Source organism: Somniosus microcephalus, chromosome 15 (assembly GCF_052327205.1).
Source record: "Somniosus microcephalus isolate GS21.2 chromosome 15, FLI_Smic_1.0, whole genome shotgun sequence".
In the NCBI taxonomy this organism is placed as follows: Eukaryota; Metazoa; Chordata; class Chondrichthyes; order Squaliformes; family Somniosidae; genus Somniosus; species Somniosus microcephalus.
In genome coordinates this window covers 116,795,916-116,815,531 of record NC_141001.1, presented here as the reverse complement: position 1 = coordinate 116,815,531, position 19,616 = coordinate 116,795,916, and the positions used below count along the sequence as shown (strand labels likewise).

At 47.5% G+C, this 19,616-nt stretch overlaps 1 protein-coding gene across 1 annotated transcript in view; it reads right to left on the bottom strand.

Annotated features, from left to right (window-relative positions):
* The window catches only part of LOC147107169 (spondin-1-like), a 567,692-nt gene that overhangs the window by 345,238 nt on the left and 202,838 nt on the right, over window positions 1–19,616 (bottom strand). The gene's annotated exons all lie outside the window — the stretch shown is intronic.

Sequence of the window (19,616 nt, the reverse complement as noted above, 5' to 3'; positions counted from 1 at the left end):
TATGGCGACCAGAACAGGTAGTTAACAGGCAGTTTTTTGGCTAATCCCTATTTTGAGCCCTGAAGTGTGGGCTTCCCAATGGCTCCAAACCTCGCCAGGGTCAGCGAGGCGGGCCGTCGGTCTGCGGGGGTCAGAGGGGCCGAGATATCCGTTGTGCAGGTGAGTGATGGGTGCATGTGTGAGGTGTGTGTAAAGTGTTTTAATAAGTTTTACTTATCTTTACTTCTTCCTGCAGGCTTCCTCCCTTTAGGTCTCGGGAGTCCCTCAGCTCACTGGCACAGAAAGCAGAATGGCCGCTGAACTGTCAAAAGCTGCAGCCTTCTGCTTTCTGGTGAGGAAGACTTTCTAATTGCGTCTTGAGTAAAGACACAACTTAGAAGACAGACTGTCAGTGTTTGACAGCTTCACAGAGCCGTCAAACGATGACATTTCATCTGTCAAAAGCTCTTGACAGATGAAACGGCACTCGCTGACATCACCGTCACCTGTAACTGGCTTTCCCTTAATTGGCCTGCTAAGCCCGCTGGTCAATCAAGGGAAAATAGCGTGGGTTGGCCACAAGTCGATGAAAGTGGGACTAAAACCCAACAAGTGGGAGCCCCGCCTCCAAAAGCTCCCCATTGACAAAACCCTGCCCAGAGTGTTTCCACCTGTGAGGAAAAGCAAAACTAAAGGCCATCAATGTAAGATAGTCACCAAGAAATCCAATAGAGAACTCCCTTTACCCAGAGAGTGGTGAGAATGTGGAACTCACTACCACAGGGAGTGGTTGAGGCGAATAGCAGAGATGAATTTAAGGGGAGGCTAGATAAACACAAGGGAGAAGGGAATAGAGGGTTACGCTGATAGAGTTAGATGTGGAAGGATGGGAGGCGGCTCGAGTGGAGCATAAAGGCCGGCATGGACTGGTTGGGCCGAATGGCCTGTTTCTGTGCCGTATATCCTATGTAAACCTATGTAAAGTAATTTGTCATCTCTGGGCTTTCAAATGCACACTTGTCATTTAGATATATGACAAACATTTGTCCACATTGCACTGGGGATGCTTAGCTAAGCGTCTGTTAAATATGTCCAATTAAATTAGGATATTAATTACTTGGGAATCTAGACACTTTGTGTATCTTCATTTCTGGCTGAAGTGTGACTTTCTTTGGAATATTATCACTGATTTGGAGTGCTAACTCTCCCTGTTGTCTTAATAGAAGGTCTCACCTTGTTGGCAAAGAATTGAGACTCTTGTCTGCATAACTCACGTAATTTCATTGATATTGTACTAGATGGTCTAGTTTCCCTTTAACACTGAGCCTGAGGGGTTTGCAGCTGTTATTAGGCAACTGTGACCACGTAGGATATAGCGAGGTTCAAACCATGCCCAGTTTCTTGGCCATGGGTTGAGTACACCTAGCCCAATAGTCTTTCTGCCACTCTCTTTGGTTTTACCTTCTCAATAAGTCAACAACAATTTGCATTTTTGCAGCGCCTTTTAAAGTAGTAAAACGTCCCAAGGGGCTTCACAGGAGCGATTATCAGACAAAATTTGACACCGAGCCACATAAAGAGACATTAATGCAACTGACCAGAAGCTTAGTCAACGAGGTAGGTTTTAAGGAGCGTCTTAAAGGGAGAAAGAGAGGTAGCGAGGCGGAGAGGTTTAGGGAGGGAATTCCAGAGCTTAGGGCCCAGGCAGCTGAAGGCACGGCCGCCAATGGTGGAGCGATTAAAATCGGGGATCCACAAGAGGCCAGAGTTGGAGGAGTGCAGAGATCTCGGAGGGTTGTAGGGGCTGGAAGAGAAGCAAGGCCATGGAAGGATTTGAAAACAGGGACGAGGATTTTAAATTTGAGGCATTGTGGGACGAGGAGCCAATGTAGGTCAGCGAGTACAGGGGGGTTGATGGGTGAATGGGACTGGGTGCGAGTTAGGATACGGGCTGCAACGTTTTAGATCAGTTCAAGTTTACGGAATGTGGTAGGTGGGAGGCCGGCCAGGAGTGCGTTGGAATAGTCAAGTCTAGAGGTAACAAAGGCATGGATGAGGGTTTCAGAAACAGATGAGCTGAAGCAAGGGCGGAGGCAGGCGATGTGGTCGGTGGGGGGGCCAGCCAGGGGAGCATGTGACTTGTTAATGGGCACTGTCTTGGAACCAAAAAGCTAGAATGCTGGGATATTAGAATTTCTTAATTAGTTTGAAGAGGATCTTCTGAAGAATCCATTCACAGTGAGTGGGATCCGTGCACTGCAGCCGATTGAGAGTGGAGGATTACACTGGAGTTGGGAGTTAATGTGCATAGGTCCCTGTAGGTGGCAGGACATATTGAAAGAGTGGTTAGCAAAGCATATGGGATCTTGGGCTTCATAAATAGAGGTACTGAGTACTAAAGTAGAGACGTTATGCTGAACCTTTATAAAGCGCTGGTTAGGCCACAACTGGAGTATTGCATCCAGTTCTGGTCACCACACTTTAGGAAGGATGTGAAGGCCCTTGAGAGGGTGCAGAGGAGATTTACCAGAATGGTTCTGGGGATGAGGAATCTTAGCTATAAGGACAGGTTGGAGAAGCTGGATTTGTTTTCATTATTGCAAAGGAGGTTGAGGGGTGATTTGATAGAGGTGTACAAGGTTATGACGGGTTTGATTAGGCTAGACGGGGAAAGGCTGTTCCCACTAGTTGATGGCACAAGGACTAGGGGACACAGATTTAAGGTTTTGGGCAAGAGATACAGGGGGGATGTGAGGAAAAACTTTTTTACACAGCGAGTGGTGAGGACCTGGAACTCGCTGTCGACGGAAGTGGCGGAAGCGGAGACACTCAATGTTTTCAAGGGGAGATTGGATAGGCACTTGAGGGAAATAAACTTGTAGGGATACCGGGATAGAGCGGGGGAATGGGACTGACTGGATTGCTCCACAGAGAGCCGGCATGGACTCGATGGGCCGAATGGTCTCCTTCTGTGCCGTTATAAATCTATGGGTGAAAAATTGGGTTGCTTGGCGCCTCTCATTAGCGCCCTAAGAGGGCGTTAACGGGGCGCAAAGGAAATAGAGCCCGGGCACAGCACCGCCCATACCTCCTGCGAAATTCAGCGGGAGGTTGGTGGCGGCGCGACCCAGTAGTGCCCTGCGGTGCTGCGCCGCCAGCAATGATGTCCTCGCCGTGTGCAGCGCCCCGGCCGCGATCTTCGGGAGTGCCCCCTGACTTAGCACTGGACGTTATGTCCAATGGGGTCAGGAGGGCCTACCTGCGGCCGGGGAGGCGCAATTTAAAGGCGAGGTGAAGGGCGGCCATTATTGTGGTAAGTCTCCAGGAGCTACGCTTTTAAAAAGCAGTCGCAAGGCCTGCTTTTAACAAGGTAAGTGGTGAATTAATTAAAATTAAATCATTTTTTCCACAGGTTTATTATTTTTAAATACTTTAAAGAAAGGTAAGTTTATTTTTAGCCCTGTTAGAAAATGTAATTAATTTTTTCAAAAATTTAAATTATTGTTTAAAATAGTTATTTCATGTAATTTATAGTTATTTTAAAAATGTGATGTTTTTTAAAAATTTATTTGAAGTTTTAGTGATGTTTTGGGGCTTATAGTATTTATAGGTTTGACAGCTCTTTTTGTCAAACTTATGAATGAAGCATTCCCTGCTACCATTGGCTCTCCATGGCCCACGTGATCCCAGGGCACGCTTCGAACTAACTGTGCCCCTGGGATACGCAAGCACTGCGCGCCGGCAACTGGAGCAGGCCCAGGATCGGAATCCCACGCGGGCCCACAGGACAACGGCAGGCACGCAAGGTAAGTGCAGGTCGGAGGCTTGCACCCGCGGGAAGCCTCCGACCCAAATTTCTGGGCCATTATTGGATCTGCCTCCACCACCATTCAGGCAACGCATTCAAGATCATAACAACTCACTGCCTAAAATTTGTTTTCCTCATGCCGTCTCTGATTCTTTTGCCAATTGCCTTATATCTGTGTCCTCTGGTTATCAACCCTTCTGCCACTGGAAACGGTTTCTCCTTATTTACTGTCAAAACCCTTCATGATTTTGAACACCTCTGTCAAATCTCCGCTTCACCTTCTCTGTTTCAACGAGAACAACCCCAGCCTCTCCATGTCTTTGATCCCTGGTACCAGTCTGGTAGATCTCCCTCTGCAGCCTCTCGAAGGCTTCGACACAGGTGTCTTTCTGTAATGAGCTTCATTTATTCAGTCAGCGCTTCCACTTTAGTTGGAGTGGTGATGTGAAAATGAAGAGGCTTCAAATGAGTCCTGCTCACTGTGCGACACTCTCAACAACAAACACTTTCCCCAGTGATGAGCCCTTTCCTGCCCTCTACATCCGAGAGAGCATAGAAATACAGGAAACTCTGTTTTATCCGGCACCGACGATCAAAAAGTCCGGATTACAGAGAGGTATACTTACTAAGGTACAAGAGCCCCGTACACGGCCACAGATCCAGGCGTCCCTGTTGCATGGCAACAGGTGCAGGAACCCCGGTTACAGGGCTACAGATCCAGGAACCCCGGTTACACGGCCACTAATATGAAGTAAAACTTACCTGAACCTACTCCTGAATTTTGCCGGTTAAGAGAGATTTCCAGTTATTTAGGTGCCGATAAAAAGAGAGTTTCCTGTATATAGGATAAACAGCGCAGAAACAGACCATTCGGCCCAACTAGTTTGTGCTGGTGTTTATACACCAGGCGAGTCTTCTCCCAGATAAACATAAGTTACCTGTCCCGGTCCCAACGTACAACTTTTTCCTTCGAGTGTATACGAACAGGAGAATACACTTGACAGTACCGAGAAAAGTCATTGGCAGCAGCAGTGCCTGACGCTCCCAGCATTAGCACGACACGCCAATCGGTAAATAATGGCATCTGTAATACCCGCAGTTCTCCGCGCTGCAGAAACCACTATAACGATCATGTGCCCAATGGCGGGAGAGAGGGGGGTGGGGGCGGTTGGGTTGGTCATGTGATGAACTGCCCGGAACATGGTTCGACCAGAGTTGGCAACCCTGCTCGCCGACTGGGAGGGTGGGAATTCTGGTGGGGCATCTGATCTCGATGGGCCTCCAGCAGTGGCTTAAAGGGGATGTGTGGAAGTATCACAGGAACAGGAGTTGGCCATTCAACCCCGCGAGCCTGTTCCGCCACCCAATGAGAGCATGACTGATCTGTACCAGTGTGCTGGAAGCAGATTCAAAGTAGTAATTTTCAAACGGGAATTGAATATTAATGATCTGGATGAGGGAATTAGATGTAATATCTCCAAGTTTGCAAACGACACAAAGCTGGGTGGGCGTGTGTGCTGGGTGGGAGGATGCCGAGAAACTCCAGTATGATTTGGACAGGTTGGGTGATTGGGCAGAAGCATGGCAGATGCAATATAATGTGGATAAATGCGAGGTTATCCACTTTGGTGTCAAAAACAAGAAGGCAGACTATTATCTGAATGGCAATAGATTGGGAGAAGGGGAAGTGCAATGAGACCTGGGTGTCCTTGTGCACCAGTCGCTGAAGGTAAGCATGCAGGTGCAGCAGACGGTTAAGAAGGCAAATGGTATGTTGGCCTTCGTAGCGAGAGGGTTTGAGTACAGGAACAAGGGTGTCTTGCTGCAGTTGTACAGGGCCTTGGTGAGACCACATCTTGAGTATTGTGTGCAGTTTTGGTCGCCTTATCTGAGGAAGGATGTTCTTGCCATGGAAGGAGTGCAGCGAAGATTCACCAGGCTGATACCTGGGATGGCAGGAATGATGTATGAGGAGAGATTGTGTCGATTGGGCTTGTACTCGCTGGAGTTTAGAAGAATGAGAGGGGAGCTCATTGAAACTTATAAAATTCTAACAGGACTGGACAGACTAGATGCAGGAAGGATGTTCCCGATGGCGGGGGAGTCCAGAATCAGGGGTCACAGTCTAAGGATAAGGGGTAAGCCATTTAGGACAGAGATGAGGAGGAATTTCTTCACCCAGAGAGTGCTGAACCTGTGGAATTCTCTACCACAGAAGGCAGTAGAGGCCAATTCATTAAATATATTCAAGAAGGAGTTAGATATATTTCTTAAGGCTAAAGGGATCAAGGGATATGGGGAGAAAGCTGGGACAGGGTATTGAATTTGGATGATCAGCCATGATAGCATTGAATGGAGGAGCAGGCTCGAGGGGCCGAATGGCCTACTCCTGCTCCTATCTTCTATGTTTCTATGTTTCTATGAATAAATACTTGAAGGGGAGAAAATTGCAGGGCTATGAAAAGGAGGAAAAGAAAGGCTTGCATTTCTACAGCACCTTTCATAAACTCAGGCTGTCCCAAAGCACTTTACAGCCAATGAAGTACTTTTGAAGTGTAGTCACTGTTGTAATTTTAATTTTTTTTAAATTTGTTTATGGGATGTGGGTGTCGCTGGCAAGGCCAGCATTTATTGCCCATCCCTAATTGCCCTTGAGAAGGTGGTGGTGAGCCGTCTTCTTGAACCGCTGCAGTCCGTGTGGTGAAGGTGCTCCCACAGTGCTGTTAGGGAGGGAGTTCCAGGATTTTGACCCAGCGACAATGAAGGAACGGCGATATACTTCTATGTCAGGATGGTGTTCGACTTGGAGGGGAATTTGCTGGGGGTGGTGTTCCCATGCACCTGCTGCCCTTGTCCTTCTAAGTGGAAGAGGTCGCAGGTTTGGGAGGTGCTGCCGAAGAAGCCTTGGCGAGTTGCTGCAGTGCATCTTGTAGATGGTACACACTGCAGCCACGGTGCGCCGGTGGTGGAGGGAGTGAATATTTTAGGTGGTGGATGGGGTGCCAATCAAGCAGGCTGCTTTGTCCTGGATGGTGTTGAGCTTCTTGAGTGTTGTTGGAGCTGCACTCATCCAGGCAAGTGGAGAGTATTCCATCACACTCCTGACTTGTGCCTTGTAGATGGTGGGAAGGCTTTGCGGAGTCAGGTGGTGAGACACTCGTTGCAGAATACCCAGCCTCTGACCTGCTCTTGTTGCCACAGTATTTATGTGGCTGGTCCAGTTAAGTTTCTGGTCAATGGTGACCCCCAGGATGTTGATGGTGGGGGATTCGGCGATGGTAATGCCGTTGAATATCAAGGGGCGGTGGTTAGACTCTCGCTTGTTGGAGATGTAGGAAACACGGCTGCAAATTTGCGCACAGCAAGTTCCCACAATCAGCAATGTGATAAATGACCAGATCATCTATGTTGATTGAGGGATAAATATTGGCCAGGACCCTGGGGAGAAATCCCCTGCTCTTCTCCAAAATAGTGCCATGGGATCTCTTACCTCCGCCTGAGATGACAGCCTTCTCATCCAAAAGACGGCACCTCCAACAGTGCAGCACTCCACTGAAGTGTCAACCTAGATTTTTGTGTTCAAGGCTCTGGAGTGGGACTTGAACCCGCAACCTTCTGTCTCAGAGGCAAGAGTGCTACCCACTGAGCCAATGGGGAAAGAGCAGGGGGGAGTGGGACTGATTGGATCGCTCTTTCAAAGAGCCGGTGCAGGCACATAGAAACATAGAAGATAGGAGCAGGAGTAGACCATTCGGCCCCTCGAGCCTGCTCTGCCATTCTATGCAATCATGGGCCGAATGTCCTCCTTCTGTTCTACAAGATTCAATGATTTGACATGCTAACTCAAAGAGTTCTCTAAGCACACATCTATATTCTGCTCTCTTCCTTACACAGCTCTAACCACTGTTTGTGTATCAATGTCAAGGAGCTATTTGGCTTACAGTAAAAAATATTGAAGAACTCCTTTGCAGTGTTTACTTTGCATTTACCTCCTGCAGAGAGAGAGAGAGAGAGGAGCTAAATTAAACAACGTTGAGTTTGGAACCTTTCTGCTTTTTTATTTGCCCTCAATTATATTGCATTTCCTCTCAAGTACATCCCAATGTGTCTCGTGCTCAGAAATGATTTTCTTTTTGTAAATACCACCCCCCCCAGCCCCCAACAGATCCAAGCCTGCAGTCAATGAAACATCACGAAGGCTAGATTGGAATTTAGTCAGAAACAAGGAAAGGGAGCCATTTATATTCACAAATCCGACAAGCAGATCACTTTGGCTCGAGAATCTTCTTCGATTCTTTGGGAACACAATGAAGCTTTAAACGTATGTCTAATGTAATGTGTGCTGACACCAATAATTGCACAAGCCCTCCCGATAAATTTTGCATTACGTTTTTTAGCTGTGCGCTAAATCTTCTGGGTTTGAAGTGACAGCCTCTGGTTCTTTTGTCCTATCTGTTTATTATGCAGGCAGTAACTATGTTGATTAGGACTGTTGTCTCCTTCCACCTCCCCCGTACCCCTCATTGCTAGGATAATAGTGCATCAATGAAATTATGTTCTTGCTTGAGGGAGCCAAAGCCTGACTATTTTCCTTCTATTCATTAACTCAGCCGGGACAGATTTCTCAGCAACGTGCAATTATTATTTTTTTTTTTAAAGAAAATACTGCAGATGCTGGAAATCTGAAATAAAAACAGGAAATGCTGGAGAAACTCAGCAGGTCGGGCAGCTTCTGTGAAGAGAGAAACAGAGTTAACATTTCAGATCATCGACCTGAAACGTTAACTCTGTTTCTATTTTTTTTTTAAAATAGGTCCACTTTCAGCTTGATCATAAAATGCATATTCCCGCACACCCAGTCCCTCACTCTAAACATCTCAGATCGGCTAAAACGTTCAATGTTTCTGTCGCCTTGCTAGCATCTAGGCTGATGCTCCCACTGTAGTGCTGAGGGAGTGCTGCACTGTCAGAGGGGGAGTACTGCACTGTCGGAGGTGCCGTCTTTCGGATGAGACGTTAAACCGAGGCCCTGTCTGCTCTCTCAGGTGGATGTAAAAGATCCCACGGCCACTATTTTGAAGAAGAGCAGGGGGAGTTTTCCCCGGTGTCCTGGGCCAATAGTTATCCCTCAAACAACATCAGTGAAAAACAGATGATCGGGTCATTATCACAGTGCTGTTTGTGGGAGCTTGCTGTGCGCAAATTGACGCCATGTTTCCTACATTACAACAGTGACCACACTTCAAAAATGTACAGCCTGAAAGGGCAGTGGAGGCTGATTCAACAGCAGCTTTCAAAGGGGAATTGGACAAATACTTGAAGGAGAAAAAATTGCAGGGATATGGGGAAAGAGCAGGGGAGTGGGACTAACTGGATTGCTCTTCGAAAGAGCTCTTCGATGGGCCGAATGGCCTCCTTCTGTGCTGTACTATACTATGATTCTATGATTTTATTTGAAGAAGAGCAGGGACGTTCTCTTGTTGTCCTGCCCAATGATCCTCCCTCAGCCAACACCACCAAAAGCAGATTAACTGGTCGTTTATTTGTTTGGTGCTTGTGGGATCTTGATATGCACAAATTGGATGCCACATTTCCCTATATAAGTGGCACTTCCTACATTACAACAGTGACTACACTTCAAAAGTACTTAATTGGCTGTGAAGCGTTTTTGGATGTTCTGAGGTCCTGAAAGGCACTATAGAAATGCAAGTCTTTCTTTTGTTACAGTGACAACACTTCAAAAAGAAATCCATTGGTTGCTAGGTGCTATATGAATGTAGTTCTTTCTTCCTTGGGGTGAATAGATATGAGATCTATCGCCTATCCCCAAGAGTTGATATCAGCCCTGCACAAACCCAGGAGAGCCCAGTGGCATCTTCACAGAAAGGGGCGTAAATTAGAGTGGAAGTCACCACTACTTGATTACGGCTTTCTTAGAAGCAGCATTAGTGGAAACCCGGGAGGAAGTGTTTTAGGTACAATCCAAATGGACAAAAAAAAAATGCACAAGCAACTAGTCCACAAAGGAAGAAAGGTATGCGGTCGGAGGCAAAGAGTTTTTGTGAATGGAGCTGTGTTGACAAGGCAAGGGGACACTTGTGGGCGCCACAGGGGTCAGTGCTGAGCCACTGCTGTGTGGAGTCTGTGCGAAAGACTTGCAGTTAGGAGACCTGTTAGAATATTTTAAAGTGGTTTAAATGGTCAAGTCGAATGTGGAGAAAAGGGGAAGCTCTTTGTTTCTGTGTGAACAAAACGAGCTGAGCCATGAGAATAAGACACCACATACCACAGTAAAAGATAAAGATTGGCCTACGCATTACAGTACAATAAAGAAAGCTTGTGGGACAGAGTTGGAGTCTGGAAAGATTAGAACATGGTGTAAACACCTCAAGCGTGGTGGGATACTGTTAGGAGTATGTGCAGCCTGACGTAAGAAAACTACTTGGCACTTGGTCTAAGCGTTAACAAAGCTTTAATCAACTGTTTTACAACATGGAGGTCTAGTTCTGTCTTCACTAGTTCCTGTTAAGAATGTCCTGCGCAAGCTGGGCCCGTGCCCGAGTATTTATTCTCTCCCTGGACAGTGCCACCCGTAGGCCGCTCAGTATTATTTCATAAGTCTTTCTTTCATGAATGACTGATTCATGTCACAGCCCAAGGTAGCCGAATACTATAAGGGTGGGCCCTGGCCCCTCCAAAAGTTAGAGCGCTCTCAGGACAGTTGAAAGTCCTTTCGCTATAATGGTAACGCGCAAAAGGTAATAGGTCTGATCAGCTTGAACAGGACTTTGTGGAGGAAATGGGTTGTATTAACTGCTCACCATTTAATGTAATACTGTAGCACAGTTGTATAAGAACCATACTGTTATTAGTCACTGAATATTAAAGCTTGTTGTTCAAAATCACTCGGGCCTGAGTTACGTGGAGGTTATTGTTGTAGGACTGACAACAATTTGTTGTGACTGTAACCACGGGAAATTCGCTAACAGGGCTGAAAAAGATGTCAAACTTCGTGGCTGACATGCGATTGGCAGTAGAGGCTGAAAGGACTGGGTAGAGTCAAACCAAATACAAAAGGGATCTGGATGAGTTGGGATGGTGGACTCATGGGTGGACTGATCAGGTTCTGATGAAAGGTCATCGACCTGAAGCGATAACTCTGTTTCTCTCTCCACCGTAAAAGATCTCATGACACTATTTCAAAGAAGAGCAGGGGGAGTTCTCCCCGGTAACCTGGGCCAATATTTATCCCTCAATCAACATCACTAAAACAGATTATCTGGTCATTATCACATTGCTGTTCATGGGAGCTTGCTATGCATGAATTGGCTGCCGCGTTTCCCACATTACAACAGTGACTGCACTTCAAAAAGTACTTAATGGGCTGTAAAGCGCTTTGAGATGTCCGGTGGTCGCAAAAGGCGCTATATAAATGCAGGTCTTTCTTTCTTTTCCACAGATGCTGCCTGATCTACTGAGTGTTTCCAGCATTTTCTGTTTTTATTTCAGATTTCCGGCATCCGCAGTATTCTGCTTTCTTCTCCTCATTTTATTTCTCTTTCTGGACCTGACTGGACTCTAATTCACCCAATTTGCTTCTCCATCGTTCCTCTGCTTCCTTCTCAATCCTTAAATCCCCGATAGTCTTATCTCCTTAAAATTGGTTCAGGAGATAGACTGTTGGTCCCATCATTCACCGAGGTCCCAGGTGGCCCGATGCCCCGTTATCAGCTGGCACTCCCGGCAAGCTGCGGTGTAAAACATTTTTGAGCTGAAGAAGGAGAGAAAAAGTCTAACTAACGGGGCACGGCGCAAGATGCCCCACTCCAGCAAGATCCGCGCCAATGAATCAGCCTCATTTTGGAGCAAATCTCCTGATCCACTTCAATCTTAATGGAGTAAATTCTACGATTTAAAAAAAAAAATTATTTACGGGACGTGGGCGTCACTGGCAAGGCCGGCATTTATTGCCCATCCCAAACTGGTCTCGAGAAAGTGGCGGTGAGCCGCCTTTTTGAACCGCTGCAGTCCGTGTGGCGAAGGTACTCCCACAGTGACTTTGTCGCAGTGGTTTGGTACAACTGAGTGTCTCGCTCGGCCATTTCAGAAGAGCAGTTAAGGGTCAACCACATTGCTGTGGGTCTGGAGTCACATATAGGCCAGATCGGGTAAGGACGGCAGATTTCCTTCCCTAAAGGACATTAGTGAACCAGATGGGTTTTTATGACAATCCGGTAGTTACATGGTCACCGTTACTGATACTAGCTTCTTATTCCAGATTTATTTAATGAACTAAATTTAAGTTCCCCAGCTTTTATTTGAACTCATGGGCTGGATTTTGTCAATGGGGCCGCGACTGCTGGTTGTCGGGCTTCAGTCCCGCCCCCAGCGACATCTAGCCAACCCACGCTATTTTCCCTTGATTGACCTTGTTAAGCTCGCCCAACGGGCTTACTGGCCAATTAAGGGAAAGCCGGTGACAGAGGATGTCAGCGTATGACGTTCATCCGTCGAAAAATTTTTGACAGATGAATTGTCAGCGTTTGACAGCTTTGAGAAGCTGTCAATCACTGACAATCTCTGTTCTAAGGTGAGCCCTTGCACTGAAGGCTCATCAAAACCTCTCTCCTCAGCAGAAAGCAGATGGTTGCAGCATCTGAGAATGCAGCAGCTATTCTGTTATCTCTGCCGTTGAGATGAGACACCTCCGGATCCCCAAGGGTTGAAGCCTGCAGGAAGAAGCAAAGGTAAGGAAACTTTTTCCAACACTTTACACTCACCTCTCATACTTACCTCTCCACACTTGCACCCATCACTCACCTCTACAGTGGACTTTTCGATCCCTCTCACCCCCGCAGACCCACTGCTGCTCTTGCCGACCCTGGCGAGGTTCGCAGCTGTCGGGAAGCCCGCACTTGCAGGGGTAAAATGGGGATAAGCCTCAAAACTGCCTGTTAACAGGCAGTTAAATGGCTCTAATTCCCTTCCCGCCTCAAGGAGGCGGGTCCCTGCGCAAGTCGGGGACCCACCTCCTGGGAAGATGACACGGAGGCCATTTTTCCGGCACTCCCACCTCCACACCCGCCACCCCAGGGCTGGGAAAACTCCCCCCTACAACTCCAGATTAATAGTCCAGGCCTACTGGATTACTAGTCCAGTGACATAACCACTATGCTACCATTCCCTCAACTGATTTAGCACTCCAGGCCATGAAGGTACATGCGACAAGAATGCACATCAGGTATTCGAGCGCAGAGGACCCACATCCAACCAAACGCTCCGAGCCACAAGCGTTAGATCGAGAAAAGGGGAAGGGGAATGGCAATGTATGGATAGCTGTTTGCAGAGAGCCGGAGACAGGGATGATGGGTTGGGAGTCTTCTTCCTGTGCTTTAAACCCAGATGGTCCACACTTGTAATCTTGTAAGATTCTACAATCCACATTGTTATTGACTGCAACTTTGATCCGAAACTTTTTGCAGATTCTGCATAGTTTACAGCAAACAAACTTCCTGTTAAAAGTGAATTTGCAATTGGGATTTGCTCAAATCACGTAGGAAGAGAACTTACTGGGCTGTGGAATCTTTGATGAATCTTGTCTTTACCATCCACTCGAGAATGTTTCCCCCCACAGATTAGCATGCATGTAGAATCACAACAGCTCTGTAGACCAGTAAAATGGCAATTAGTCCATAATCGAATTATAAGAGCCTCCAACTCCTGCTAATTATCCGTGAACATGTTGAAACCGCAGAGCAGTAACGCTAATTAAATTTACAATGATGTACCTGCTGCAGATAAGTCTACAAAAGTTGGGACGCTTTTCCTGCGAGAGGGGGCTATTTCTCTCGCTCAGCAACAATGTTACAGGGCCAAAGCCTAACATAAGGACCTAAGAAATAGGAGCAGGAGTCGGCCATACGACCCTCGAGCCCGCTCCGCCATTCAATGAGATCATGGCTGATCATCGACCGCAACTCCACTTTCCCACCAGATCTCCGTATCCCTCGATTCCCCTAGAGTCCAAAAATCTATCGCTCTCAGCCTTGAATATACTCAAGGACTCAGCATCCACAGCCCTCTGGGGTAGAGAATTCCAAAGCTTCACAACCCTCAGTGAAGAAATTCCTCCTCATCTCAGTCTTAAATGGCCGACCCCTTATCCTGAGACTATGCCCCCTGGTTCCAGACTCTCCAGCCATGGGAAACAACCTCTCAGCATCTACTCTGTCAATCCCCATCAGAGTCTTGTGGCTCTTAGCGCCAGCCACTAGCACTTTAGGAGGAGAAGAAGTGGGGCGCTAAGCAGCTAGCGCCTGGGCACGGCGCGATCTGCGCTTCTCGCGAACTTCACTCAAGATTTAGCGGCGGCGCTAAACCGTAGCGCCCGCTCAGCTGCGCGCGCAGATCGTGACGTCATTTCATGGTGCAACGCCCTTGGTGCGCCCTGAACCGGAACTTCAGTGGCGCCGCCCTTCTTTGCACCTGGCGCCCCCAGCGACTGGTAGAGGGGAACGGTTCCCAGTCACTGTGGGGTGCGGGGGGCGCTATTTAAAGGGGACTCCTCCTGCATTATAAGTGGCAGCCATTTTGTGCCAATCCTTCTGTGTGAGAGATGGATATTTGGAGAGAGACAAAGGCAGAGCTTTCTGCTTTGACTCAGTGCTTGCACAGGTACTTCTGGCTTCAGGCCAGAGCTTTGCACTTGGATTTCACTTTCAGTGCCATAGCCTTGAGTCGCCACATATAAAGGGGGCTGCAATGGGTGGAAACGTTGGCTTTCTGCATTGCATTCAAAGGGATCAGAGACACCGTGAGAGAGTGCCAGTCATGGCCAGATGGAGAAGGGCCAACAGGCATCGGCACAGGAGGCCTTACCCACCCAGGGTATACCGCCAGCAGTTCTCATATCTGAACATGTCTGAGGAGCAGTGTGTTCGGAGGCTGCAATTCAGAAGGGAGGTGGTCACTGAGATCTGCCACCTGCTTCGCAGAGATCTGCAGCCACAGCTGAGGAGCAGGACGTTTCTGTCGGTGGCAGTGAAGGTGACTGTGGCTCTCAACTTCTATGCCACCGGCTCCTTCCAATCCACTACTGGGGACATTGCCAACATCTCCCAGTTCGCGGTACATTGCTGCATCTGCCAGGTGAACAATGCCCTTTTCAGAAGGAGACGTCAGTACATCTCCTTCCCCATGGCCCTGGACAAGCAGCAAGAGCGTGCAACGGCTTTGGAAGAATAGCGGGCTTCCCCATGGTCCAGGGCATAGAACTGATGAACCAACAATGGTCAGGCCTTGCTTCAGGGCTGCAGTGTGCAGGGCATGGCAGCCAAACAAGTCGACCCTCCCCCTTTAAGAGCTGACCGGCGCCAGCGTGTCTGCCTTCATTCCGAAACTCGCCACACCTGCGCTGCACCCGCCCTCGGTGTTAGCGCCTCGGCACGCCGGCTTAGCGCCTTATGATAGTCATGCATCGCCTGCTTTAGCGCAGCAGCAATTTCTTGGGGCGATGCAACTGAATATCGGTGAGGGTGGCGCTAAGTTGCGCAGGGCGCTAAATTTAGCGAACGCCCGGCTGTAGTGCCCCAAACGTGGCTATACTGAATTTCTAGGCCTGTATGTTTCAATGAGATCACCTCTCATTCTTCTAAACTCCACAGAGTAGAGGCTTAATCTACTCAATTTGCTACTTGCTATTTATCTACTCAATTCTACTACTAAACTTTGACACCAGCATTGTTGAAAAGAATTCAGAGTTAAGATAGTGGCTGGGTGATGCTATGCTTAGGTCTTAACAAGCCTGCAGGAGGAAGGAAAGAAAGACTGAAGAAGGAAAGGCTGAGGGAGGTTCAAACATTCTTCAATTTTGAGCCATTAATAGGATACCAGAATCATGGATGGATCTTAAGGTTCTGGTTAACAAATCTGGTAGAGTTGCATCTCTCTAATCATAGAATCATAGAATAATATAGCACAGAAGGAGGCTATTCGGCCCATCGTGCCTGTGCCAGCTCTTTGAAAGAGCTATCCAATTAATCCCACTCCCCCTGCTCTTTCCCTGTAGCCCTGCAAATTTTTCCCCCTTCAGGTATTTATCCAATTCCTGTTTGAAAGTACTATTGAATCTGCTTCCATCACCCTTTCAGGCAGCGCATTCCAGATCACAACAACTCGCTGTGGAAAAATAAATGTTTTCCGAATCTCGACTCTGGTTCTTTTGTCAATTACCTTAATGAGTCCATTGAAAAAAACAATGACCTGGATTCATTTGGCCAATCATGTCCTCAGGATCTCCCAAAAGGCTTCACAGCTAATGAATTCCTTTTGAATCTTTTTCATAATTTATAGCCAGTGTTTCATCTTCTTTTTGTTATGCCTGAATCTTCTCAAACAAAGTGTTTCTGATAAACGCAGCAGCCAATTTTTGCACAAAAGCAGCAGATGAGACGAGTGACCTGTTGTTTTTGGAGCTTTAACACCCACCTGAGCAGGCATAAATGGCCTTGATTTTAGTCTCCTCTGAAAATGCCGCACTCCCTCAGCACCGCAGTCAAGCCTCAGCCTAGCTTGTGCTCCAGTCTCTGGAGTGAGGCACAATGAACACAGCTTGAACCAACAGCAGCAAGACATTTCCAAATCTCGAGAGAGAGCAAACTGTTCCCACCTGCCCATTAGGAGGGATTCTTTCAGAAATAAAGGTCGCTAAGCTCTTTGAAAGGGATGCCAAGTCTGAAATGAGGTTCGCGAACTCCAACGGTTGAAGTCTGCAAGTCGTTCTGCACCTTCCTGATCACAGGCTGCGTCATTATTTCTAAAGCAAAACACGGTGGATGCTGGAAATCTGCATTATAAACAGAAAATGCTGGAAATACTCAGCATCTGCAGTATTTTGTTTTAGGTATTGGTAGTGGTTCTGCTGTTGCCATTTACAACTCCTGTAGACCCATCTTTTGTATCTTTACTTCTCCCATTACCACCCGCTTTCGCCTTGCACCATTATATCCCTTCTGTCTTTGTTGGGAATGGTAGCATAGTTGTCATGTTACTAAACTAATAATCCACAGGTTTGGACTAATGATCCAGAGACATGAGTTCATAATCCCACCATGGCAGCTGGGAATTAAAATTCAGTTAATTAAATAAATAAATCTGGAATTAAAAAGCTAGTATCAGAAATTGTGATCATGAAACTACCGGATTGTCGTAAAAACACATCTGGTTCACTAATGTCCTTTAGGGAAGGAAATCTGCTGCCCTTACCCGGTCTGGCCTATATCTGACTCTAGACCCACAGCAATCTGGTTGACTCTTAACTGCCCTCTGAAATGGCCGAGCAAGACATTCACAATTGTAACAAACCGCTACGAAACACAGTAATAATAATAAAACCGGACGGACCACCCGGCATCGAACTTGGCACCGGCTACCGACACGACAATGGCACGCCCAGCCCAATCGACCCTGCAAAGTCCTCCTCATGAACATCGGGGGACTTGTGCCAAAATTGGGAGAGCTGTCCCACAGACTAGTCAAGCAACAGCCTGACATAGTCATACTCACAGAATCATACCTTTCAGCCAATGTCCCAGACTCCTCCATCACCACCCCGGGTATGTCCTGTCCCACCGGCAGGACAGACCCACCAGGGGTGGCAGCACAGTGGTATACAGTCAGGAGGGAGTGGCCCTGGGAGTCCTCAACCTTGTCTCTGGACCCCATGAAGTCTCATGGCTTCAGGTCAAGCATGGACAAGGAAACCTCCTGCTGATTACCACCTACTGCCCTCCCTCAGCTGATGAATCAGTACTCCTCCATGTTGAACACCACTTGGAAGAAGGACTGAGAAGGAAGAAGGACTGAGAGTAGCAAGGGCACAGAATGCACTCTGGGTGGGGGACTTCAATGTCCGTCACCAAGAGTGGCTCGGTAGCACCACTACTCACCGAGCCGGCTGAGTTCTGAAGGACATAGCTGCCAGTCTGGGCCTGCGACAGGTGGTGAGAGAACCAACACGAGGGAAAAACCTACTTGACCTCGTCCTTACCAATCTACCTATTGCAGATGCACCTGTCCATGACAGCATTGGTAGCAGTGACCACCGCACAGTCATTGTGGAGACGGACGCCCGTCTTCACACTAAGGACACCCTCCATCGTGTTGTGTGGTACTAACACCATGCTAAATGGGATAGATTCAGAACAAATCTAGCAGCTCAAAACTGGCATCCATGAGGCTGTGGGCCATCAGCAGCAGCAGAATTGTACTCCACCACAATCTGTAACCTCATGGCCCGGCATCTCCCTCACTCTACCATGACCACCAAGCCAGGGGACCAACCCTGGTTCAATGAGGAGTGCAGAAGAGCATGCCAGGAGCAGCACCAGGCGTACCTAAAAATGAGGTGCCAACCTGGGGAAGCTGCAACACAGGACTACATGCATGCTAAACAGCGGAAGCAGCATGCTATAGACAGGGCTAAGCGATCCCACAATCAACGGATCAGATCAAAGCTCTGCAGTCCTGCCACATCCAGTCCTGAATGGTGGTGGACAATTAACTAATGGGAGGAGGAGGCTCCAAGAATATCCCCATCCTCAATGATGGTGGAGCCCAGCACGTGAGTGGAAAAGACAAGACTGAAGAGTTTACAGCCATCTTCAGCCAGAAGTGCCGAGTGGATGATCCATATCAGCCTACTCCTGAGGTCCCCACCATCACAGAGGCCAGTCTTCAGCCAATTCGATTCACTCCATGTGATATCAAGAAACGACTGACCACACTGGATACAGTAAAAGCTATGGGCCCTGACAACATGCTGGCTGTCGTGCTGAAGACTTGTGCTCCAGAACTAGCTGCGCCTCTAGCCAAGCTGTTCCAGTACAGCTACAACACTGGCATCTATCCGACAATGTGGGAAACTGCCCAGGTATGTCCTGTCCACAAAAAGCAGGACAAATCCAATCCAGCCAATTACCGCCCCATCAATCTACTCTCAATCATCAGCAAAGTGATGGAAGGTGTCATCAACAGTGCTATCAAGCAGCACTTGCTCACCAATAACCTGTTTGTGTTCCGCCAGGACCACTCGGCTCCAGTCTCCGTTTGTCTCTCCATAGATGCTGCCTGCCCTGCTGAGTATTTCCAGCATTTTCGGGGTCATTATTTCCTCCGTTTGCCACTTCAGGTCACCTGTACTTGGTTGGCTACATAGCAAAAACATTGGTCTTTGGGGGAAACCCATCACAGTTTTATCAGTGGCTCCCTGGAATGAGCTGAGGTAGCACCACCTGCAAGGGCTGTACCTAGTGATCTCAAAAGCTTTCATCGCTGCTTAAATATTCATGTTTTGGTTTTCTACATTCAGCAACGCTTTTTGCTGATTTCATCAAAGAAAGGACACAATGGGACTTCAAATTCCCTTGATATTTCCATTTATTTGCATGGCCTTTGGTACTTCTTTTCAGAAAACTCACATTTCAGCAAAAATATTTACGGAAATGCATGAGTTGCTGTTGTTTAAATGATAACCCAAAGTATGTGAACAACTAAAAAATATTAATCGCACAAAATCATGAGCACTATGGTCACTTAACTTGCGTGTGTTTGGTTAAATCTGTTTCCTACATTACCACAGCAACTACACTTAAAAAAAAGTGCTTCATTGGCCGTACAGCGCTTTGGGTGTCCTGAGGTCGTGAAAGGCGCTATAGAAATGCAAGTCTTTCTTTCTTTTTAAATTGGATCCCTGGTTACCTAACTTTTCCATTCATATTGATTCAACTTCTAGATCCGTCTTTCGGATGAGACGTTAAACCGAGGCCCCGTC